The 26,491-nt window shown below is 39.5% G+C and overlaps 2 protein-coding genes across 7 annotated transcripts in view; one reads left to right on the forward strand and one right to left on the reverse strand.

Moving 5' to 3' along the window:
* LOC129725765 (uncharacterized) overlaps positions 1-26,491 on the reverse strand; it is an 81,827-nt gene that overhangs the window by 22,314 nt on the left and 33,022 nt on the right. Inside the window, exons 3-6 of one of the 2 annotated variants that reach the window (XR_008728173.1) lie at positions 7,769-7,871; positions 7,538-7,686; positions 7,347-7,403; positions 7,156-7,286 (exon numbers count right to left, since the gene is read on the reverse strand). The exons of the other annotated variant lie outside the window; for it this stretch is intronic. The gene's annotated coding sequence lies outside the window, so the exon portion shown is untranslated. Of the gene's footprint in view, positions 1-7,155; positions 7,287-7,346; positions 7,404-7,537; positions 7,687-7,768; positions 7,872-26,491 lie in introns of those variants that run through there. 2 annotated transcript variants of the gene reach the window in all.
* LOC129725764 (plexin-B) overlaps positions 1-26,491 on the forward strand; it is a 269,692-nt gene that overhangs the window by 20,234 nt on the left and 222,967 nt on the right. The gene's annotated exons all lie outside the window — the stretch shown is intronic.

Below are 26,491 nucleotides of genomic sequence, written 5' to 3' on the forward strand. Positions count from 1 at the left end.
TCTGCTCATGTCAATTTGAAGTCTTTACGTATTTTATCAAAAGAGAAATAAATCTGGCAACATTTGTGTTACCAATTCCTCAGAAATCCCCAAAACTGACGTAAGCAGAGAGGTTCGCATATCACGAACACGCATCATAGCGACCGCCATTATGGTGCGAAAAAAGCTGGATAGCTTTAGGACCCAAATGTCAGATAGTTGAGGGTTGCATGAACTAGACGATTTCTCTCGACAAAATTCAACCAAAGAAAAAAAATCGTTTGAAATAAGTCCGTTCCGTTCCGGAGTCAAAGTAAAAGTACTGAACAATCTTCAACATTTCTGAACATCCGGCATCATCCAAAAAAATCAGGACAAATGCTAAAATATGAAAAATAAATCAAGACGCTCCAAACATATCTCAAAATCAGGACATGTCCTGCTAAATCAGGACAGATGGTATCCCTAACGAAAACAGATATTATAGGTAACCCAGTAGTTATTGGTTGCGTACTTTACAAACAGTTATTATTAGTAAACAAGTAGGTAGTGTTGCACGACCAACATATTTTTTTATAAAACATTCGGCAAGGGGGAACGTGTAGGTAGGCTGAAGTTTAGCGCTTGAGTTATTTATCCAATCGTTTTGTTGTCAAAAAATGAATTGTATATTTTTGATCAAGCATTCCAATGAACGCATGGTTTTTGCTGGAGAACCATGGACAAATTAAGAAAAACGTGTATTTTCCGAAATATTAATAATTTTTCGAGCTTAAATTAAAAATAACTCGAAAACCGATGCCTTTAGAATGTTTACTACCAAGAGCTTTTTGATTCAAAATAACTCTCTGCATCTTTTAAAATCATCAGAATACAAATATTTTGAAAAATGTTTAAATTAGAATTTTTATAAAAAAATAATCTACCATAAAAAAATTATTTTTCATTTCTCCATCCTGGACTTTTTTTTTAAGTTGCGTATTAACGACAAGTTTCTTAAAAAAAATAAAAAAAAATCAACTCTTTTCTTTGTAAATTGAAATTTAATGTTTATTTTTAATTTTTTTTGGTCAAAAAAATTTTTTTTGTACAGTGTATATTTTTTTATGGTGCATTTTTAATTCCCTATAACTCATTCTCAGACAGTTTTTCTATACAACCAACGGTTTCTGGGCTACAATGCTTCGAATTAAACCTATGCTAAAAGGCATACGCCCTTTTAGAATGTAACTCATGGGTGTTAAAAATCTCTCCATCTGTGAAAAATGGTCAGTTTGCTAAGCCAAATACGTGTGCAAAGTTTCATTCAAATCAAAAATGGTCGATATTCGACCATTTTTTATTTGGCGCGATCTTGCTCTAAAGCTAATCGACAACTCGGACTCATGTTTAAAATAGCCAATGAGTTCCGTGATGCCGTAAGATTCCTCCCTTGGCGCAATCCCTCAAATCTGCCAGCGTACACTGATCGCTGTCGGCTTTTAGGAACGCAAACTCATGAGAGGAGACGATTCGAGGCGCAAGCTGCATTCATTGGTAAAGTTCTAAATGAAATCGATGCTCCGGATATCCTCGACCACCTGGATATATATGCCCCCGAACGATCTCTCAGACCAAGATCCCTGTTGAACCTGCCTCAACGCAACGCACAATACGGTCAATTTGACCCAATACGCTTCATGTCGGCCAGCTTTAACACAGTAGCAGATGCGTTCGATTTTAATATAACTGGTACAGCTTTTAAAAATAGAATTCGCGTTAGGTAACCTTTTTGAGATTATTTATTGACATTGTTCTAGTATTAAGTTTTTCATCAAGTCACACACTCTGTCAGATAAATTATAACAAATTATAAAAGTTTTTTCCTGTTTTCGGACCACTGTGTCCTTTTATTTGAACTATTGTGGTATGCCCTGGTTTGCTGTACTATTCTTGAGGAAGTGATAGACGGCGAGCTATAGCAAGATAGGTGCCAATCGGGAATTACTTGTTTCATGAACCTAGTTACCCTGACTGGCGGCGCAGACCAGATTTTCTTGGGTTCTAGGGAGCCCTTATTGAAGTACTGAAGTCTGCGTCTAATTAGTGCTCCGCAATTGCAGAGCAAATGGTCCAAGGTTTTGCTTTCTGAGTTGCAGAAGCGACAAATATCATCTTGGGTGAAACCAATTTTCTGAAGATGATGTTTGCTCGGACAGTGACCAGTTATTAGGCCAGTGAATATACTGAGATCGCAACTTGTGAGAAATTTTTGTGTTTGGTGTTATAAATCTTTTAATTGGTTAAGGAATTTCACTGCCTTCCAATTGGCTGTAATCCCTCGTTGTTCCCATTTCTTTTGGTCAGGACACAGTTTGATATACCACAAAACAGTTCTGGACCAATGAAGGTTGATGAGGAACCAAATCTGGCTAGTTCATCTGCAACTTCATTGCCCTTTATTCCGCAGTGACCAGAAATCCAGTGAAGATTTACAGAATTCAACTGGCTCATCTGTTGTTGAAGGCAAATGCAGTCCCAGACAATTCTAGACATGCACTTGTAAACTTAAGTACCGCTTGACTGTCCGAGAAAATGCAGATGTTGGCGTGTCTATACTTCCTTTTCAGGTAGATATTTGCACATTCTATAATGGAAACTATTCCAGCCTGGAAGAGTGCTGGCCAGTTTCCCATAGCTACTGATATTTTTGTTCTAAGACCGTTCACTCCCGCTCCTGTTACGATCCCCATTTTTGAACCGTCAGTATAGAACTTGATCGATGCATAACAAACGCTAGGTCTTCCCGCATCCCATACTGAGCGAGACGGTTCATACACTGAGTATAGGATGTCGCAGTGGGATCTAGGTTCCATCCAACCACTGTTCATGTTCGTTGCTGGTTCAGCAGGTAGGAGATTTTAGATCTTCAAGTGACCTATCTTATCCCCGTCTAGTATCATCTTTTGGCGTTTGAGCTTATATGCACTTTTCTTGGCCTCTAGTTGAATGTTTTGATTCAAAGAAAGTAGATGGAGGACAGCTTCTAATGCTTTAGAAGGTGTACTCCGCATTGCTCCAGTAGTGGCAATACAAGTTAGCCGCTGAAGCTTATCTAGCGTCCTCGTTGCCGTGGTCTCCTTGGTTTTTGGCCACCATACTAGCGAATCGTAAAAAATTCGAGGCCTTACTATTGCGGTGTACACTCACATTACCATTTTTGGTTTTAAGGCCCAAGTTCTTCCCACCATCTTGGAGCAAACCCACAACGCTGAGTTTGCCTTGTTTATTATTGAATCTAAATGTGCGTTCCAGGTTAATTTAGCTACACCGCGATACTTAACTGAGTCGCTGTATTTGCGATTTCCACCCCACTAAGATGTAGACACTGCGAGTGTAGTTTCCTTCTTTTTGTGAAGGACACAATTGATGTTTTTGCTGGGTTGATGATCTGGCCTTTTGACGTAGAACTACGTTTTTGTTAGCCTACCACATAGGGATGCAAATAGGAAATCTATTAACGGGTGAAATTTGTCCCTATTTAAATGTTCATAAATCGGTTTGTTTCCAACCGATTTACTTGATTCTTGCAGCAATTGATTGGAAAATTATACACGCATAAAATGTTGATTGATTATACGAACTAATGAACTACTGAAAATTGTCAAGCCACCAAACGTCTCGATTTGCCAGGTAAGGGTCGGCCTTCTTCCCGCGATGAAGTTTTGCTATATTTTGGCACCAACACATGTGCTGGATTCTAGCAATCGATCTGTCGCGGCCGTCTAATTTACTGAATGCGAAAACAGCTTTTACAGATGTTGAACATCAAAATGCCTTTCTCAAGGCAAATGTGCTGGGTTCTGTCGCGGTTATCTAATTTACTTTATTTACCTACCTAATTTCCTCCTGTTGGGGCAACACAAATGCAGCGATCAGCATAACAGATTTTGAACAACAAACCCTGTCAAAACGCCTTAATAAAGGTGATTAATTCGATTTCACTGAAACAATTTGAAGTCGATTCAATCAATCAGCATGAACAGAATTTCGTCGTCTCCAGCTGCAACACGCAACAGCGTGCAAACGAAATCTCTTGATGTTACAAGCCGCCGGGTTAATATCGTTGCGTGAGTAAGAGCACCATGGGTGTTTATTCGCTGGATACAAAACTTAAGAGCCAGTTCGCGCATGTAGTTTTGATGTTCTCCGATCGAGCTGAAATTTTTAGCGTTTGTTTGTATATTCAAGGCAGGAAGTCTAGCAAAATTTCAATTTTTTTCATTAAGGTTAAGTGGGGTAAAACGGCCTTTGAAAATGATATGTCCAAAACGTCCAAATACTAAAAAGTGCAATAGCTCCTGCTAGACTTGATGGATATTTCTAAAAATGTGTGGTATTATTCTACACTGAGAGTACTTCAACACGCATTGTCACACACGATATATAGCAAAGAGATAACATAACGAAAGACTTCTCCAAGATGGTCTCGAGGTACGATGCTGGTCTAACAAGCCAGTCGTCGTAGGTTCTAGTCTCAGCTATCGTAGCGCTAGCCCCGCAATTGTCCTGTACACTAAACAGTCGGCTGCGAAGTCTGTGTATAACAAACAGAAGGTCAAGTTCCGAATCGGAATGTAGCACCAGGGCTTTGCTTTGCTTAACATGACGAAAAAATGCATTTTTCTTTTGAAAATTTTTGAATTTTCAGAGTCATCCTACTCTTCTCAACATCGCTAGAAAAAATATCTAAATATAGCGTTTTGTAGAGCAACTTAAGAGTTTTAATGTCATGTATAGGCCAAGTGTGCTAATGGGGTAAAACGGCCCTGGAAGGTTTTTTTTTAAAAAACCGTCAAAATCACTAGAATCACTATATTTCCTGCTAGATTTAATAGATTTTGCTGAAAATTTGGATAATCACTCCACCTTACTAGAACTGCCTACTTTACCAAAAGGAAAGCCATTTGGGGTAAAACGTTCTTTGAAGATTTTTTTTCGAAAAATGCTGTCAAAATCACCAAAACTGCAAGAACTCGAGTTAGATTTGATAGATTTACTGAAAATTTAGATTATCACTCCAGTTGAATACTAACTTGAAAGCAACATGACAAAAGTGACAAACGAAAAAAAAATTGTTCTTGGAAAATATTGGCTATTGCTATTGAATTACATTGTAATCGGATTTTTAGTTTAGAGGTTATGTATCAAAATGTAAAAAACACGAAACATCAATATCTCAGAAACCACATAACCGATTTCAATAAAACTAGTTTCAAATGATCGGGCTGTCTTCAAAACCCTTAACTTCTAAATTTCGTTATGATTGAACATATGGTTCAAGAGTTATGTAAAGAAAAGTTATCCTGAGGTTGTTTAAACTCACTCATTTTTCTCAGAGATGGCTGTACCGATTTTCACAAAATTAGTGTCAAATGAAAGGTCTAGTTGCCCTATAGGTTGCTATTGAATTTCATTGTAATCGGATTGTAACTTTGTCCGCTGTTTCTAAAAATGTGAAATCACATAATGAAAGTAAACATATTGACTTTCTCCTAACGATCACTGGCTAATTAAAAGGTAGAAAAGTGATCCAAATGGCCGAATGTCATATACTACTCGACTCAGTTCGACGAATCGAGCATTTTCTGCATGTATAGACGTATATAAGGCTGCCAGCCAAAATGGTCATCTCGAATTTCAAAAAAAAACCCTATACAAAATGTTCACCTGATCGAAAAAACACCCTGTGCAAAATTTCAGCTCAATCGGACTTAAAATGGGGTGGCGCAAAGCGATTAATGTTTGGACTTTTTGAAAACCAAAAAATCACCCAAGGGGGGGGGGGTAATTTACGTGAAATTTCGATTTTCGAAATTTTTTTTTTGATGCCAAATGACCCAAAAACGCATGAAACGTCGAGAATTGGTGTCATCTGAAATTTTTTTTTGCAAAAATCGGCTCTCTGGGACTTAGTCGTTTTTTTAACTGTGGAAGGCGGAGTTCAAAATGTTTAGAATTTATCTGTGGAAATTGACCACTAGCGAGAGACTAGCGATCAATTTCACCTAATAAATTCTAAATGTTTTAAACTCCGCCTTCCACAATTAAAAAAACGACTAAGTCCCAGAGAGTTGATTTTTGCAAAAAAAAAAATAATTCAGATGACACCAATTCTCGACGTTTCTTGCGTTTTCAAATCTTTTGGCATCAAAAAAAATTGAAAACCGAAATTTCACGTATGTTTGGGTGATTTTTCAAAAAGCCTAAACTTCAATCGCTTTGCGCCACCCCATTTTAAGTCCGATTGAGCTGAAATTTTGCACAGGGTGTTTTTTCGAGCAGGTGAACATTTTGTATAGGGTTTTTTTTTTTTTAAATTCGAGATGACCATTTTGGCTGGCACCCTAATACACACCTATACATGCAATCTATGCGGAAAATGCTCGGAAGATGTAACTGGAATCGACCCTTGCATTTGTGGACTCTGGAACCTACTGTCATGTTGCTAAGGATTGCTCAGGAATCAGCCGCAGTGAAATGAACAATTTTTTCACCAAAGGTAAAGTGTCAAGGTTTCTGCAAATCGACTTTTCAATCGCCTGCTCTAAACTAAATCCCTCACTGTGGGCAGAGATAAGGTCCAATTCAACCGTTTTCTGGATGTGTCAAGCGACGACGGGTATCATACTGGACGGGATCATACTAAACATACTGGAGGAGCAAACTAAAATGTTCGAAGAGTGAAATATGGAACAACGCGAAGATGATCAACCGAATAACCCGAAAAATTCCCTTGACTGCACTGTCTTTCCAACCTGCTCATGCCGCTGATGGAAGACCTCCCAAACGTCCTCGCATTTTAATTGATTCAAGCAAAGACGAAGCAAACTCGTCTCGCATCTTTTGTGGAGACAAAGTGCCTGTACCTGGTATGCCCCTTCCGATCATCCCTGTCGTACCGCGAGTGCAGAAATTCTGGCTGTTTCTGTCTAGATTTTCGCCACACTCCACTGTGGATGAAATTACTAGACTAGTGCAGCAGAATCTCGAGATTGATGGTCCTGTCGAAGTGATTAAATTGGTTCGAAAAGATGCCGATCTGAATCGCATGTCTATCGTATCATTCAAGATAGGAATTGATATTAGTTTCAAAGAAAAAGCGATGCAGCCCTCGAGCTGGCATAAAGAAATTTACTTCCGTGAATTTATAAACTACACCTGTATACACACTTTTCGTCCCGATGCTAAAGATAATGACTCCGACCCGGACAATTTGCTCACCCCGCTTGGCAGTCAGCAGACCAGACAATAAACCGACCACGCATCTTAAAGTAAAATTAAACATAACAAAATTGAAACGAATGAAATCTTAGATGGAAACGCACCTGTACGAAATATTCGAATCGAATCATTCACACTTTCACAATCGACGAAACATAAATCTGCTGAAAAAGAGAGAATGTTAGATATTTACTACCGAAACATGAACAGCGTAAAAGGGAGCGAAAGACAGAGCACTATATATATGTCCTCAATAGAACTAGACATAGACGTATACGCATTCAGTGAAACTGACCTGGACCGGTCTGTGTTGGACTCATCATTGTTTCCGCCTTGCTTTATCGTTTATCGCTGCGACAGAGACACATAAACAACAATCACAATCTAGAGGAGGTGTTCTAGTTACGGTCCACAATCGTTTCGTAAGCACCGAACATGCAAAAGCTGAAAAGAACGAAGCGATTTGCGTGAAATTATCAACGGTCAATGGAGCACTGTATCTGTGCTGTGGTTATATTCCACCTACCTCTAGTATTGACCGCTGCCGGTCGTTTGGTCTGTTTATTGACTCTATTGTCGAGTGCGCTTGCGACGAAATAATTGTTGTTGGTGATCTGAACCTGCCGAATCTGAAATGGAATCAGTCTTACTGTGATTCAAATAACCATTTTTACTTATCCGATCAAGTCAGCTCACAGCGCGATATAACCATTGTTGATGGTTTTCTATCGGCTGGCCTAACGCAAATATGCAATCTTCCAACGCAAATATGCAATCTTCCAACAATAACAACTGCTTCCTTGACTTGATATTCACTACCGATACTGACATCTGTCAACTATCATTAACGGATCCATTGATAAGACATCGTACACAAATTACGTAACGCTAAAAACCTAGATTAAACACCCCTTCCCCCCTATGTAACGATAAGTAGCGTTCGATATGACCCCCCTCCCGCCTTAAATTATGTAACGCTGGACAACCTGCCCCCCCTCTTCCAAATTTGCAATTTTGAGCAACATCACAGTTACGTAACGGTCTCAACTACCCCCCTTCCCTCCTATGTAACAATAAGTAACGCGGACTCAACCCTCCTCCCCCCCTCTTTAAGCGTTACGTAATTTGTGTACGACGCCTAAGTAACGAAACTCATCATAATGCGAAGTTATTACCAGTCAGCGTAAGTAAAACGGACGAATGCGGATCGGGGGTGTTCAAAAAGCATTTGAACTTACAAGCAATGGATATCGATAGTGTGCGGAATGAATTTGCAAACGTTATATGGGACGATATTTTCATATCACAGGAAGAATTTCAACTCAACGCGGAATATTGTCAACCACGAGCGGCAAGTATGCCTAACTTTTTAAAATCATTAGACGTTTTAAACATTGATTTGTACGAGGTGGCCATCGAACATGCAACTAATTATAACTCATTGCTGTTTTATTTCACTGCTTTTATACATTTTCTCGTCACGCTCCAATCGTGACAAAAAAACGAAGATTATCACAAGAATATCCTGAATGGTTCACGCCTGCGCTTGTTAACCTCATGCAGGAGAAAAGGAGAGCTTTGAAACGAATGCGTCGCTCGGCGTCTCATGAAAATGTATCAAAATACAAAGAAGTACTACGTACGTTTAAAGCGTTCCACAAGGAAGCGTATCAGGTCTATATATCTGATATTCAAAACAGCTTGAAAAGTAACCCAAAATCGTTCTGGAAATTTATAAAAGGTAGGAGACAGAATGTTGGTGTCTCAGAAATCGTGAAATACAATGGTGTCGCTTTTACTGATGCTCAATCATCGAGATGGATCTTTTTGCGGCGTACTTTAAAAGCGTGTTTACTGAGATGGCTATTTAACTCCTCGCTTGCTTCTGGTCCATTTGGAAAATATCGCAAATTACGCCGGTGCATAAGAAAGGTTCAAGGCTGTCATCTAGGCCCATTGTTGTTTGTGCTTTTAATGAATAAACTACCTGATGTGAAATGCCATGCAATCGTTTTGATTTACGCAGATGATGTGATGACGACTGCCAAAGATTGCAGAGTGATTTAGAAATTTTCGGAAGATTTTGCGATAGTTGCGGACTACATGTGTGAACGCGAACAAATGCTCAGTACTGACATTTACTAGGAAAGCTCTACCCGTATTGTACAATTATGCTTATTCAGGTAATGCTGTACCACGTGCTGAATATGTTCGTGATTTAGGCGTAACTTTCGACTGTACACTGTCTTTCACGAAACGCATTGACAAAGTAATCGTGGATAGCTTGAAACTTTTTTCTCTCGTCAGAAGGTTTAGCCGAGACCTTGATGATCCTCACGCAATAATAGCAATCTACAACTACTTGTTAGAAGCAAACTCGATTTCGCAAGTGCCGTTTGGCGGCCTTACTACCTAACTCACATACAGCGAATCGAAGCAGTCCAGAAAAAATTCGTTAAGTTTGCTCTTAGGAATCTCGGGTGGAATGGGGAAGAGCTACCTCCCTATCAGGATTTGTGCTCTCTGGTGAACCTTGACACGGTAAACTCACGACACAAGATAAACGTTATCGTCTTTTTTATGAACATTTCATCCGGACGCACTGAAAGCCAACTTCTTGCTGGAAGATTATTTTTAACAACAGTCATGTTTCCGATCTAGGAATTATTCGCAGAACGAGTCAACTACTCGATTTATGAATACCTTCAACACACTGCAGCCGATCATCAGTGTTAAAACATAAGCTTAGTTTATACTTCAAAGGATAACTGTATTGGTGTTTTTTCATTGTTTGACTAGTAATTTACCAATCTTATATTTATATTTTTGTATTGTATTCACGGCGTAACTTTTATTGAAATTATACGCAAACAAATTGAGTAGCTCACGCTATTGGTGCAAGAATTGAGCTCAACAGTAGAAAACGCCGTTCCTCAGCGATGGCTGCCGTCGGTAGTAACGGCACCCCCCTTAACGCCTGTAATGAGGCCTGGTTTAAAAACAACAAAACGACGTCGTGGTGCACTTGGTGGAGCCATTCCGGTTTAATCGTCAATCGTCAACCAAGTTGGACGTGTTTGTTGTTAGCTCCTATCCACGCGCGAATTTCACTTAGCTTGTTGTGTTTTTGTGTCGATAAAAATAAATCAAGTTTGCGAAGTCTGCGCGAAAGACTCCGGTGCCGAATTGTCGTGCGTTGGAGGGTGTAATCGAAAATTCCATGCCTCCTGTGTGGGAGTATCGTGCCCCCCCGAAGTAGTTGCTAAAAGCAGAAGTTCTCTGCGCATTGTCAAGAAAGATAAACAAGACAAACAAGATAAACCAGCCGTAGATCCAACTGCATTTCTGCTGCCGTGCTGCGATTCATACCAGCTTTTAGTAACCGCATCGTTTGAGTTCAACAAGCAGACCAAACAGCAGAACGAGCTGACGAAACTAGTTGATGGAAATACAGAGGTTATTCATCGACATCGAAGTTGGGTCAGAAACTTGAACAACCGAGCACAATTCCAGAAGCTCTAGAGGGTATCGACAAGTCACTTACACATATAAACCATGTGCTAGCGCCAAACGTCAAAGCCAACAGTATGGCTGGTATTATGCCAACACTTAAAAATCACCTGACGCAGCTCGTTAACATTGCTTTTTTGGAATTCAAAAACGAACTTCGGAACGAATTAACGGAATCGCTGACCAGCATAAACAACCAAATTTCACATTCAGGACAGATAGGACAGCTGTTTGCAGAAACGACAACCAGCTGTTCAATACAAACCAATCCGTTAGAGATAAACATTGTAGATGAGCTTGAAACTCTGTCATCCTGCATCGAAGAACTAAGAACTAAGTCAGCGAGTGTTGCCGCTCCCCCAATAGCTTCACCTGTTTCACCTCCAAGTTTGGCAACAAAACTTAATTTGGATAATGCCAATTATTCAGGATGGCGGTTTCTAGGTTCAAAAGAAGTTTGGAAAGCGGATTGGACAGATAATGACGACGCAAAAGGCGGGTACAGTTGAAGAATGGAGATGCAGCCAGAAGAAGGAGGATTCGTCGTTTCAACACCAGCTCAGGGCACAAAAACCCTCGACCTGAGCGATTTATCTATGCCCTGTATTTTTGCAGTGCCGCAAAAACCTAAGTTCTGGGTATATTTGACTGGTTTGCATCCACTTATAACTTGCGATGATGTTGAAAAAATGGCGAGCCGTTGTTTAGAGACAAACGATGGTATTGAAACGGTTAAATTAGTCTCAAAAGATGCAGATCTGACCAAGATATCTTGTTTCATTTAAAATTGGGATCGAGCCAAGTTTAAAAGAAAAAGCTCTTCTGACGTCCACCTAGCCGGACAAACTCAAGCTCCGGGAATTCAAAAATTATTCCGCCAAAAACGAAACTCAGGCGAATTGGTATTCGGAGGCGATGGAGGTTTGATAACCGATAAGCAATGTTTTTCTGACGGCATGGGACTTAGTCCCTCTGTCACAGGTCTGCGCTTATCTTGTGACGCCCATTACTCGGAAGATCAACCACCAGGGGATGCTGGGGGCCAACGTGCCCCTGGCCAGTTATTTTTTAATTCTGATTCGCAAAAAACTAATGAAATGTCTATCTCCCATAGCTCACCCCTGCCTCAGGAAAACTCTTCGATTCTGTTCTACTACCAAAATTCTCGTGGTCTTAAGACAAAATTGGAAGAGTTTATGCTGAACGTTATCGACTGTTTGTACGACTGCGTCATCCTGACTGAAACAAATCTTGACGACGGTATCTGCTCATCACAACTATTCGGAAATAACTACCAAGTCTATCGTTCAGATCGAAGCCGTCTCAACAATGAGAAAGATTCGGGTGGTGGGGTTCAAATTGCAGTGAAGCGTTGTTTTACGTCTTCTGTGCTTACGTTAGCTATGGATGACAGCCTAGAGCAGATTTGAGTGAATGTGGTTTGATTATTGTCGTTGGGGCGTTCTACTTTCCCCCAAAACTAAGGAATGAGGTCGATGTCATGGATTGACATATAGCGTGTGTTGAATTAGCAGTCAACTCAATTTCTCCACGTGATGATTTGTTGGTTTTTGGTGATTACAATCGTCCTGACTTAAAGTGGAAAAGACATCCGGATTCTAACCACATGTACACCGATGCTCTCCAATCTACTTTCAATTCAGGCAGTGCGCACCTGTTGGACGGAATGTCACTTCTTAACATGCATCAAATCAATCACATACTGAACAATGATGAGAGAATTCTGGATCTCGTTTTCGTTAATCTGCGAGCTATGAATGACTGTGATATCGGTTCATGTGGAGAGGCCTTTTCTAGGATTGATGAAAGATATCCACCCATTCTGCTTTCTTTTCGTCGCACTGCGGACGTCTCGTTCGTAGACGAGTATGACCTTACAGCACGAGATTTTAGGAAAGCTGACTGTCTCCATCGATGAACGATTGAGAGCTGTGGATTGGAGACTGCTTGAAAGCTTTCATTGTATAAATGATGCTGTGGGATATTTCACCGAGATAGTATCGCGTATCGTACCAGACTGTGTCCCAGTAGTGCAGCCACGATGGACACCAGCTTGGAGTCAGGGGTGACTCGTCCATAAGTGCAACCTGTGCATTGCACACTGGGACGTCAGGCAAAAAATATATTTCAGACGCGAATTTATATCAATATTTTATTGGTTTTTAGTTTCACTTTCAAATAGTAACGACTAGAATGACTGCAAGTGATTGCGGACATGATTGTGATTACTTCCTCAAATCTTAAGTCTTAAGCTATAGCAGCGGTTCTCAACCTTTTTTTGTTCGCGTACCACTTGGCGATATTTTTCATATCGATTGTACTTGGAATGTTTTTGCAGAGTGGGAGAGAGTAGTGGTAGATCATGTTGTGGTAGCCTTGTTTAGGTTTCAAATTGAACTATGGTTTGTTTGATTGCTACAGTCATGTTTTAAGGGCAAGATTGAATAACAAATAATACTTCATTTGTTAGAGAAAAATTGCTTTGTCCGCCATTACTGATTTTACTTTCGCGTACCCCCTGAAGGCTTACAAATACCCCCAGTACCCTTAAGAACCGCTGAGCTAGAGCAATCCCTTTAAAAAAAATTTAAGTTCAGTAGGGTAAGTTCGAAATTGTTATATGATTATGTAATAAGGCTGTGCGAGATTTCGAATGATTTCATATAATTTCGCAAAACTCGAAATTTTCCGAAATTTCGCGAAATTTCGGTTTCGCGAAATTGAAGAAAAATTTCGTTGAATTTCGGTAAATTCCATTAGATATTTCGCGAAATCAAACTTCAAATTTCGACGATTACGAAATTTCGCGAAACTTCGAAGCAAATTTACAATGCAAATCATTACATTATTTTCTGGTTTCCACTCGCTGCGACTATAAGTTAGATCAATAAATCCCAACAGATTTTTTTCACTTATAAAAGTCAGACTTAGAGGAAGAAACTCTCAACCGGTAATTTTAGTTCTTGAAAACATGATCGGCAGTCCACAGCCCCCCGAAAAACATTGCTCTCTTTTTGGTAGAGCGACCCGTTCTAGTTTCTTTCGTAACAAATAAAAAATATTGAAAAATGTTGAAATTCTGGTTTTAATAAAGTATAAAATAAACCAGTATTTTTATTTATTTTACAATCCTGTAAATTTTACGCATATTTTATGTACATCAAGTTTTTTCAGGGTTAAAGGCAGTGAAAATTCATGATTTCTGCCTTTCTCCTAGAAGGGCATAGTAATTTCTGTCAAAACCAAAGCTTTTAAGCTCTGTCTTACGAGCAAAATGCCTTATGCCACACTACTTAGTTCGACTAATTAGGCATTATCTGTATTGTGTGTATGGTGTGCGTACCTTGGCTCTCCAGTGTCACTCATTCTTTTGTGAAATTTCAACAATATCAGTGTCGAACAAGCGGTCATATCACCGATAAACTGACATTAAACTAGATTCTGAAATTTGATCAAAAATCCAAAACCGTCATTTTAAAATGCAGCGATCGCTTATGTCAAAATTGGCTGTCAACACTGCTTGTCAACCGCGATGTCAAATATACCGCTTCTCGCTCGCTTTTTAAGACAAAGATACTTTTCTTCTTTTTATGTGAAAATGGGTCGGAACTGTGAAGTATTCGGGTGCACAAACAATGATGTGAGATGTATCGGAAAATCATTTCATAAGTTCCCAAAATTTGAACACACGTAATTTATGCGAGTTTAATTGTAAGTTCTATAACAGAACGAAGGTTCCGTTCTCCTAGTTGCAGGTTATGGGTGCGCTTTTGTGGTTCGCAAGAACTATACGATCTGTTTCAAGCGTATGGTCCTGGAGTAGTCGCCAAGAGAAAGATATGTTCTGACCATTTTGCTAGAGAGGGACTTCTCCAACCAAACAGCCCAGATCGAGGGTATGTGAACCGTGAAAAAAACATTTTATATGGTTATATAACTATGATTTCCTTAGGCTCAGAGAAAGTGTCAGTATGTAAAGTTAGTTTTAAAATACAAAAATAACCTATCTGGCAACACTTCCGGTCAAAAATAATATTTTTTCTGGATTCCTTGGTTTATTTCCTTCAAAATTCATCTATCACTATTTTTTGGGTGTCTGTGGGGAACGAGGAAATAATCAATAATTAAAGACGCGGAATTATGTGAAATAAATGAATTTTATTTCGCGGAAGGAATGGTGCGTGCTTTCTATTCAACAGTTACGAACGTACTCTCTATTCGCTTCAAATCTCCTCTTCATCACTCACTCTGCTCTTTTGTTTAGTAGTAGTAGTGTTTCACGAACATCCTTAAATAGGGTAACACTCAGAGTATGCACCCATAGTTGCCCCCCCAGTTACGCCAAGAAGCGGACTCGGTGTCCGGACTGCGTAACTACAGTACGCTGGTCATCGTAGAGATGACTTGATATGTTCTCGTCACAGATAAATGCAGGTTTCACTCGGTCAATTGAGATTGTTTGCGTTTTTCCAGTGATAAGTACATCAATGTGCTTCGTGCCACGATTGATCACTTGGTATAGTTCCTCATATGGTCTTTGCAGCGAACGTTTTACTGCATCGATACGAACGAATACATGTGTACATGTTCCTAGCTTTTTATGTACAAATACCCGTGGTTTGGAATGATGCTTTGTCGAGGGAGTACGCGGCTCAGCTAGAGCACGTCGAAGATCATTTGAAAAATCTGTTCTACTAACGTTAGTCAATGGAGGGTCGAAAAATTCTCCCGGGACGCGTAGAGCCTGGCCATACACCAGCTCTGCCGAAGAACATCTGAGGTCTTCGCGATATGCAGTCCTGAGACCGAGCACAACCGGTAATTACTCCACCCAATGTTTGCCTTCTTTGCACATCAGTGAAGCCTTCAAGGTACGGTGAAACCGTTCGACAATTACATTCGATTGTGGGTGGTAGGCTGTCGTACGAATATGATGAGTTCCCAAAATATGTGTCAGCTCCCGATACAGCTGCGACTCTAATTGACGGCCCTGGTCGGATGTGATTGTCTCGGGGGTCCCATAACGAGCTATCCAACCAGAAGTGATAGCTCGGGCAACAGTTGGCGCAGTCATATCTGGCAATGGAACAGCTTCCGGCCAGCGTGTAAATCGGTCAACAATAGTGAGCAGGTAGCGCTGTTCATTTGAAGGTGGAAGAGGGCCAACTAAATCAATGTGTATATGTATGAATCTTGACTTTGGAGGGTCGAAAGAACCTAAAGGTGATACAGTGTGCCGCGTGACTTTAGAGAGCTGGCAATTTGTACAAGTTTTAACAAACAGATTAATGTCCTTTTTCATGGCCGGCCAGACGAATTTGTCGCAAATGAGTCGTCTTGTAGTTCGGGCCACAGGGTGTGCCATGCCATGCAGTTGCTGCATTATGGCTCAACGATGTTTTTCTGGAACGAAAGGACGAAAACGAATGGGAATAGAAACATCACAATAGTTCCTTGTCGACAGATTGATCCTGAGCTAATACTGCTAAATCCACAGCTGATACAGATTCGAAATGCGAGAGTGCATCAGCTACAACGTTTTCCATTCCACTAATATGACCAATATCTGTGCTGAACAGCGATATTTACTGTAAATACCTTTCTTCGTGTGGCAGTCTGCCAGGGGAATTAGTACTCAAAGCGTGCGTTAACGGTTTGTGGTCAGTGAAAATGGTGAACTTTCGACCTTCCTAGAAGTAACGAAAATATCTTACTGCCATCTTCATGGCAGTGAGTTCGCGACCAAATGTTGAATACTTATTTTTAACCAAGTGGTTGCCACATGTTTCCTGAAAATTGCTGAAGAACAGCACCGGCTGCTGTACTGGAGGCGTCAATCATCAACGCTAGTGCCTTCGATGAATCAGGGTAATATAATAAGGCGGATGTAGCAAGGGAATTTTTACAGGAGTTAAACGCTGACATAGACTCGTCGTTCCACTGTATTTGCCTAGTGTCATTTTTTCTGTTGCTGGGTATCAACTTGCAGAGTTGTAGTTGGGTATCCACAGCCTTCGGAAATTCGCACATGATCCCGATGTTGTTCTCTTGAAGATGATGCTATGCAAATGTCATCGATGAACACTGTCACAAAATCGAGATCATGAAAAATTTTGTTTAACAAACGTTGAAATGTTTGGCTTGCGTTACACAAGCCTAACTGCATTCGTGTAAACTCAAATAAACCGAAGCGAGTTATAACAGCGGTTCTTGGGATATCGGCTTCCTCAACCGGAATCTGATGATACGCTCTTTCAAGATCAATGGTTGTAAAAATGTTCCTACCGCAAAGTGAGTTCAGCAAATCGTGTACATGGGGTAATGGATAACGGTCAGGTTTGGTAACGCTATTAAGTTGCCGATAGTCGCCGACAAATCTCCAGTGGCCGTCTTTTTTTGGCACGCAGTGAAGTGGGCTTGCCCAACTGCTACTGGACGGTCGACAGATGCCCAATTCTGCCATTAAAGCAAATTCCTCCTTTGCTGCTTTCAGTTTGTCAGGATGCATCCGTCGTACCTTCGAAGCACCTGGAGGACCGCTGGTCACAATATGGTGAGTGACGTCATGCCGAATTTCAGCACGAAATGTCGTCGGCAGTGTTACTTGCCGATATTCTGACAGAAGATCGTGAAATGGATGTTCGGAACCTATAGTAGTGATGCTGTGAATGTCTGCAGTCATCATACTGCCTGTTGAACGCAGGGAGGTTTTTTCATCGATCAGTATGCGGTTTTTAAGGTCGACAAGCAGCCCAAAGTGCGCCTAGAAATCAGCTCCAATAATTGCGTGGCTAACATCAGCAACAAGAAAGTTCCACATAAATTTTCGCCTCAGACGTAAATTGGTCGTAACAAATTTTGTTGAGTACACTTTGATTTCTGTGCCGTTAGCTGCACGTAGCATAAATGGAATTGTACCTCCCATTTGCTCCTTTCTTGTAGCTGGTAATATCGACACGTCAGATCCGGTGTCAATCAAGAATCGATATCCGCATGAGTTATCGTATAGCATAAGACGGCGACTTGAGAACGTTCTGCCTACCTCAGCCGATTCAGGTAGGCAGGAATTTAGTTTTTTGAACGAAACTGGTAGGGTTGCTTGCAGCGCAAGGCTTTAGTACCATACTTTTGGTGGTACCAGCACAAATCGTTAGTGCTCCGGGACCGTGATGATGAACGGTTTCTGCGAGGAACTGAATTTACCCTCAGGCGACGTATTTCGGTGCTGAGAACTTCGATTTGCTCTTTTAAGTACTCGGTCTGATCGACATCAGCCGATGAAGACGTTGTTGAAACAGATGCGGCTTGCGGTTGTTCTATCATTTTATCGGCCATTTCAGCTAGTTTAGCCAGCGTCCCATCACTGACGGTTAAAGCAGGACGAATGTTGCTTGGCATCCTCTGCAGGAAAAGCATTTTTAGCAAATTTTCGTTCACGTTCAGGCCAGCAGCAACCTCTTGCATTTTTGCCAACAAATGTGTTGGGCGCATGTCCCCAAGATCCGAAGCTCCTATCAGCTTGTCAAGTCGTTCCTCCAATGAGAAAGCGAATCGTGCTATTAGACGTTCTTTTAGCGCTTTGTATTTTTCCTGAGCAGGTGGGTTCGATACCAAATCGGAAATATGGCACATCACTGTTTGATCTACTTTTGCTACAATATGGTAGAACTTGGTATCATCTTTTGTCACGTTTGTCAATATGAATTGTGCTTCTGCCTGTGCAAACCACATTTCCGGGTCTGTCTTCCAAAACTCAGGCAGTTTGACACAAACAGCAGCAGCGTTTCGCACGGTTTCCTCATTCTCCATTTTGTTTTTAGGCTAGGAAGCACTCGACTGGAAATGTCCTAAAAAGTCGCTTAAACACTCCACGTACTGTGAGATTTCGACTCGTATTCGCGTCGCGGGTCACCAATGTGGGGGACGAGGAAATAATCAATAATTAAAGACGCGGAATTATGTGAAATAAATGAATTTTATTTCGCGGAAGAAATGGCGCGTGCTTTCTATTCAACAGTTACGAACGTACTCTCTCTTCGCTTCAAATCTCCTCTTCATCACTCACTCTGCTCTTTTGTTTAGTAGTAGTAGTGTTTCACGAACATCCTTAAATAGGATAACACTCAGAGTATGCACCCATATGTCCAAAGTGACAGTAGATGAATAATTCTCCCAACTTTGAGCAAAATCGGTGATGGTCGTGTCCAAGTTTGTGCTTTTTCGTGGTCACTTGGTATGGAACGACCCTTAAATAACACCTATTCTGCCAGTACCCGCATAACTGTCCCATACTGATTTTTATCACTTTTGAGTTATCATCGGGAATCGACTTAATTGTTATCATATTTTTCGAAAAAAATCTAAAATTGATACTTTTGTATGGAGAAACATGGAAAAATACCAAGTTGTGTTTGTCCCATATTTAAAGTACCCGCATTACAGTCCCACTGCATAGTGGTACATACTGAGAACATATAAAATTGCTCCAGATTAGTGTATATCGGATAACTTTAGGCATATAGAAGTATGTCATTCAATTAACTAGACAAATGTTGTTTTGCTAGTGATACTGCCGGTTGCTGGTTGAATTTATATGGGATGGGACAAAACATGCGAGTACTTTTGAAATGTACCCGCATATTTTGTCCTATATTGTTTTTATTTTCAGGTTATATAACGTAAAGCCAATTCCACCCACGATTTTTTGTTCTCAACGTTAAACTTGTGGTACCATGAAACTGTTCTGATCATTGGTTTTGGATGTAATAGCTGGAAATCAGAAAATATACGGGTAATATTAAATCGCCGTTTTCTCAACATGTTGTTTTTCATTATGGGACAGTTATCCGGGTACCGGCAGTATTGTCCTCAATCATTTTTCGCATACTTGTATAACTACATACATTGTCCGCTTTGGAAAAAGTTGTAATTGTCGAAATTTTCAGTATTGTTTTGAAGTCAGCATAGGTTGGTTTCAATACTGCCAGATATTTAATCAAAAATATGTTAAATCTGTTAACAAAAAAGAATACTTTATTCATGAATGAATAAAATGAACATGGTCCGTTCTGGTTGAACACTAGAGATGGTTCGGGTTCGGGTTTGAAAATTTTTGAAAGTGTCGGGTACGGCTCGGGTTCGGGTTTTGTAAAAAAAATATTTTCGGGTTCGGGTCGGGTTCGGGTTTGAATCAAATTTGGGTATGAAAACCCGAAACCCGACTATAAAAACTATGAAATCTCGGATTCGGGTCTGGTTCGGGTTTAACAATTTCGGGTTCGGGTTTCAAAGAAATAAAATTTTCGGGCTCGAGTTTCAACGGAAAAAAAAGTTTCGGGTTCGTGTCGGGTTCGGGTTTCGACCGAAAAAAAAATCCGGGTTCGGGTCGGGTACGGGTTTGAAAAACATCAAACCCGACCATCTCTATTGAACACATAACTCACAACTGTAAGTCTTGTCTATAAGGGACACAAAATTTACCAATTTTTTTGCGCGAAAATATTGAAAACTACAAAGTTCACAGAACAGTGAACTTCAAATTTGTTTGCCTCGAATTGATGAAAATGTCACTTAGTCTGATCGACTTAACACCAACCATATTAAAGGAAATTCCGATAATATACAAATTTCTAACTGGATTTGAAATGATGAAAGTGCTGTTCAAGAATGATCAACTAACATTGTTTCATTCAGACCAAAAGAATCAGAAACATATTAGTTGGAAAATTGACCTAAACACTTAATTGTCAAGTTTTAGAATTTCGGTTATTTTTCAGAATTTCGCGAAATTTCGCGAAATTTAGAGGCCAATTTCGTTTCGTTTCGAGAACTTGAAATCTACCTTGATTTCGTTTCGACTATTTTGGCGAAACCGAAATCGAGGGCTAATTTCGTTTCGTTTCGTTTCCACACCAAAAAAGCCGATTTCGAACACCCCTATTATGTAATAACCTGAAATAAATTGAATTGAATTGAAATTGCGATTTTCAAAATTTGTAGTTGAACAGGCAGATTCAAAAGCCACGAGTTGCCCCTGCTTGGAGTAATGCAGAACTTAAGAGGCTGAAACGTCGTTGTTCACGGACATTTTGAACGTATCGGAGTAGTCGTTGCGAGCTTACCCATTCGAGATTTACTCTGGCCAGTCGTCTATATAGAAAACTTAACAAGAAGTTGTACAAACGCAACCTCAAACGTGTGGAAAGAAATCTCCGGACAAATCCGAAGGGCTTTTGGAACTACATAAAATCTCAACGGAAGGAAGATGGTCTTACGGCGACTGCATTTTTGGATGACGAAGAAGGAACAACGAATAGTAGCACATGTTCTTTGTTCGAAAAGCATTTTGGTGGTGTGTTCTGCAGCGAAAACACGACTGCTGAAGACATTGTAACTGCTTTGGAGGACGTTCCAGTCGACAGATTCGATGGGGATGTTTTTGCTATTGATGAAAATTATGTCGAACTGATAATTAAAAAGAAGAAGCAATCTTTCGCTCCTGGCCCAGACGGAATTCCTGTGGTTTAGTTGAAAAGTTGCTGAGAATCTCTGAAAGCTCCTCTGGTCTTTCTGTTCAACTTGTCATTGGCATCCTCCACTTTCCCAAGCATCTGTTGTTTCCTGAAGTTTTCTTACTTGTTTCCTGTCTTCAAAAAAGGTGACAAACTAAACGTAAAAAACTACAGGGGTATTACCTCTCTGTGTGCCTGCTCGAAGGTTTTGGAGTCCATCATAGGCAATTACCTCTTCTTTCGGGTGGAGAATTATATTAGCACCTCCAGCATGGCTTCTTTCCAGGCAGATCGGTATCGACTAATTTACTGGAGTTCTCGTCACATTGCCTGCGTACATTAGATCAACGCCTCCAAATTGATGCGGTGTACACTGACCTGAAGGCGGTATTTGATCGTGTCGACCATCATATTTTGTTGGAGAAGCTGAGACGCCTAGGTGCTTCGGATCGACTTGTTGCATGGTTTAGCACGTATCTTTGGGAGAGACGAATGGCGGTAAAACTTGGAGCATAGCAGTCACAATGGTTTTGCAATAAGTCAGGTGTCCCGCAAGGTAGCACATTAGGACCATAGTTATTCTCCTTGTTAATCAACGACGTCACATTTATGTTGCCCCGTGACTGCCGACTCCTTTATGCCGATGATCTTAACCCGTAAAGACCCGGGGAAATGCTTTTTGAAAATGCTCGTTCTCAGCACTGGAACGGCCGATTTGACTTTTATTGCTTCATGTATCAAATCATGTCAGGTGAATGAAATATGGTATGTAAGAGTGAATTTCTAAATTATTTCAGTACAAAATCACAAAACTACGTATTTTCATAAAAATTCAAGCTCTACATTTTTGAAGCAAGGTCTTCTGAATCAATATGCGATGAAATATTTATTTTGGCATGCAAATATTTTGAGAAAAACCAGTTTAAATTCACCAAAGTACGTATTTTCATGGAAACCTGATTTTCCCAGTCTCCCACGTTAGGTTTCAACTTAGTTCTTCAATTTTCAAGCTCTATATTTTTAGAGTGACGTCTTTTGAATCCAAAGATGGTGAAAGATTTATTCTAGCATGCACAGATTTAGAGAAAAACGAGTTTGCATTCACTAAAGTACGAGTTCTTATGAAAATAATAATATTAGCTTTGGCATTCTATATTTTTGTTAAATCAAAACAAAAAGGAACTTCAATTCAAATATCAAATGGAGGAAAAAGTCAATCCGAATCAGCGGCCACACACTATCACAAACCACGGAAGCATTTGTCCGAGGAATTTGCACAATAAGGAGGTTGTTGAACCAGGAGGTCCAACACTTAAAGAGGAATCGTCACCACACCGAAGCGCACCGAGCAGCGGCACATTTTTTGTTAATTAATCATTTTTAAGGCTCCATAGCGCGATCGTACCTCCGTGCGATCGCTGAGTTAGCTTCAGGCAATTCCATAGACAGGTAGAATTAAGTAGAAACAATTTGAATAAATCAGTTTACTTTAGACTCCCGAATCATTCGGTTCATTTTTTAAAAAGTATCACCCCGATGATATTGTAACTTATATATATATATATATATATATATATATATATATATATATATATATATATATATATATATATATATATATATATATATATATATATATATATATATATATATATATATATATATATATATATATATATATATATATATATATATATATATATATATATATATATATATATATATATATATATATATATATATATATATATATATATATATATATATATATATATATATATATATATATATATATATATATATATATATATATATATATATATATATATATATATATATATATATATATATATATATATATATATATATATATATATATATATATATACTCGTAGCCTATAAGGCCGTCAAAAAATGGATGGAAGTCGAAGATTAGGAAACCTTGTTTAGTTGTTCCGTCTATTTGCGGAGATGGGTTTAATTCAACGAATCTATCAATCACGTGAGAACCGCTGACGTTTCTCACTGGTTGTGGGTTTTGTTCGTGGGCAGTTTTGGAAATTAACATGGTTTTTTGATAAATAGTTTCGGTTACTTCCCGAATCAATGAGAAATTTTAGATTGCCTTTTGTTGTGTTAAGCATGATATAGGGAATGAAGTTGTTTACGTCGTGGGGTAATAACCTCCGACTATCTGAAAATTCAAATAATCAACATTTTGTGATTCATCTGCGTTGTCGTTTGAATTTGGTTTTCCTTCGGATGCGCCGCTGGCCTGCAAGTCAATTGTCTGTTCGTAATTTGTATAAGGGTCAGCATAATCGTCTGACGCGGTGTCTTCTACAAACTCATGCCATGCTTATACTGCGAAATGAACATAATAGTGATAATAGTTTGGATCTATTGGTTGCTCTTGCTCGTGAAAATGTGGTCGATTTATATAATTTACATGTTTACTCCTAATGGAAGGCGGTGTTCGCTGAATATTATACTGTGGTGTCGTTTTTTGCATGTTGGTATTCTGTGAGTTGGGGAAATTTTGTGGTTGGTTTTGTTGATAAGCTGGGCGATAATTTTGTGGTTGATTTTGTGGATAAGCTGGACGATAATTTGGACAGGGATATGCTGGAATAGGTTGTCTTACGAATTGTCTTGGTGGTAGGTTTGGAGCTGGTGGATATCTGTGAGGTTGTGGAGGAGGAAATGGAAATCTTGGTATTGCATTCTGGGAGGTGGATGCTTTAGGGATTGCACCTAGGGATACCATCCGTCCTGATTTAGCAGGACATGTCCTAAATTCGAGACCCATTTGGAGCGTCCTGATTTATTTTTCATATTTTAGTATTTGTCCTGAGTTTTCTGAATTATGCCGGATGTTCAGAAATGTTGAAAATTGTTCAGTACTTTTACCTCGACTCCGGAACGAAACGGACTTATTTCAAACGATTTTTTTTTCTTCGGTTGAATTTTGACGAGAGAAATTGTCTAGTCGTTGCAACCCTCAACTACCTGACTTTTGGGTCCTAAAGCTATCCAGCTTTTTACGCACCATGATGGCGGTCGCTATAATGCGTGTTCGTAATATACGAACCTCTCTGCTTACGTCAGTTTTGGGATTTCTGAAGTATTGGCAACACAAATGTTGTCAAATTTATTTCTCTTTTGAAAAAATACGTGAAGACTTCAAAATGACGTGAGCAGAGTTGTCAAAAGGGTGGTTGATTTAATACGAACTTTGCATTATAGCGTCCGTCATTACGACGCGTAAAAAGCTGGATACCACTTTTTATATATCACTTGAAAAAGCCGCGTTTTCTGAGCAAAACGTGATTTTTAAAAAAATGTTCATCGTTTTCCTTTGATTTTTTAATGAAGAATAAAAACCTGCTCTAAATGACTCAAATGACATTTCGCACACGTACAGTATATAAGAGAACTGTCATTTAAGGTATTTCGAGCAGTTTGTTATTCTTCATTTAAAAATCGAAGGACAACGATAAACATTTTTTTAAAGCCACGTTTTGCTAAAAAAATTGCATTCTTTCAACAGATGTATAAAAAGAAGAAAACCGTGTAAAACTCAATTTTAAACCGTTTACGTGTGCCTCATGTTTTAGGTATCTTCTAACGCCCAATGAATCAAAGTTGCAACATTGGATCGTCCGTGAAATGAGTGTTTTGGCGTATTTTGAAGTGCAAATCTCAAATTACGTGTTTCGTTTATTGATACCTTAAACAAAGAAAACACCCCATATCAAATTTGTACCGGAATAATTTGTCCTGATTTTTAACCCCGACCGAATGGTAACCCTAATTGCACCTGTAGATGTTGTGTGAACTCTGAAAGGGTTCTTCACATAATTATAATTATTCTCTTCTAAACATAGTCCAAGAGCTTCTTTCAAAGTTTTTGGAGCTTGAGCTCGAATTATTGGGCCTATAGGTTCTTTCAAACCTGCTACAAACACTTTGAGTCCGATTTCTTGATATTGTTTATTTTTTGCTAATCTTACTGCAGAGTTTGATTCGCTAAGGTTAAGTTGATTTACTATAAAATTTTTCCACCGTACCTACTTGTGTGAGTTTAAATAAGTCTCGAGTAAGAGAAACTTCGTCTCTTTTGTCGTTGTAGTGCATCAGGAGGGTTGATTTAATTTTATCCCAGGAGAGATCGGTACCGTATAGCTCTAAAATAGTGTCCGCGTCTCCACATATTTTAGAGCGGATGGCTTACATCCATACTCTGTAGATAGGAAAGTTTCTTGCCGGTTCTAATACTGGCAGAATGCTCGGAAAAATTGGTGCAATTTGATGGGGTTTTCATCAAAGCACGGAAGATCTCTTAATACCGTCCGTGTTTGAAGGTTTTTAAGTACACTATCTATGGGTGTCGATGTTACATTTTGTGGGGTTTGTGGTGTGCTCCTACTTGATCGTTGCAAACTGATTGCGATAGCTTGTAATTCTCGTTGCAAGGCATCAATTTGCGTTTGCCACTGTGGGGCGTTTGGATTATCTCCCTCATTTAAATTTTCCACTATCGTGTCGTTGCCATCTTCTTCTTGCAAATCTTCTTCTGTTACAGCAGCGAGAGCGCGTTGGCTACGCGTTTCGGGTCTGTTTGCCATTTTAATCCACTCAATTTCACTCTTTCAATAAAACTTTCACTCTCTCACTTTCACTCTTCCACTTAAAAAGGAAAATTGGCTTACCTTGATCCTGGAATCACACTTGCTCACACTTTATTTTATAATACGGTTTTCCGCGGTATACGCTTGCGGCGGTTCGTTCACTTAATTTTTAAAGTCTAATTGTCTACTCACTTAAATTTATAATGCGAATTTCTGCAATATTCACTCGCGGAGATTTGTTCACTAATATCTAAAATCAAATTTTCTACGATATAAACTTGTGGTGTTTTGTTTATACAAATTTCTGCGATATACACTCGCGGCGATTTGTTCACTAAAATCTAAAATCTACTTTCAACTTCTTCCGATATTCGTTCGCGGGATGTGTAGAATCTGTTCGCAGATTTTGTAAAAATCAAAGTACAAATCGCACGATATCCGCTCGTGGTGGATGCTAGGAAGCGACCTTAATTATTTACAAAATCCGATCCGTCTCACCACAACCTAGGCTAGCTCTCGCTGATGGTCCGGGACTGCGTTCTTGCAGTTAGCACTTCCGTGGCCTACGGTAATCGC

Source organism: Wyeomyia smithii, chromosome 2 (genome assembly GCF_029784165.1).
Source record: "Wyeomyia smithii strain HCP4-BCI-WySm-NY-G18 chromosome 2, ASM2978416v1, whole genome shotgun sequence".
NCBI lineage: Eukaryota > Metazoa > Arthropoda > Insecta > Diptera > Culicidae > Wyeomyia > Wyeomyia smithii.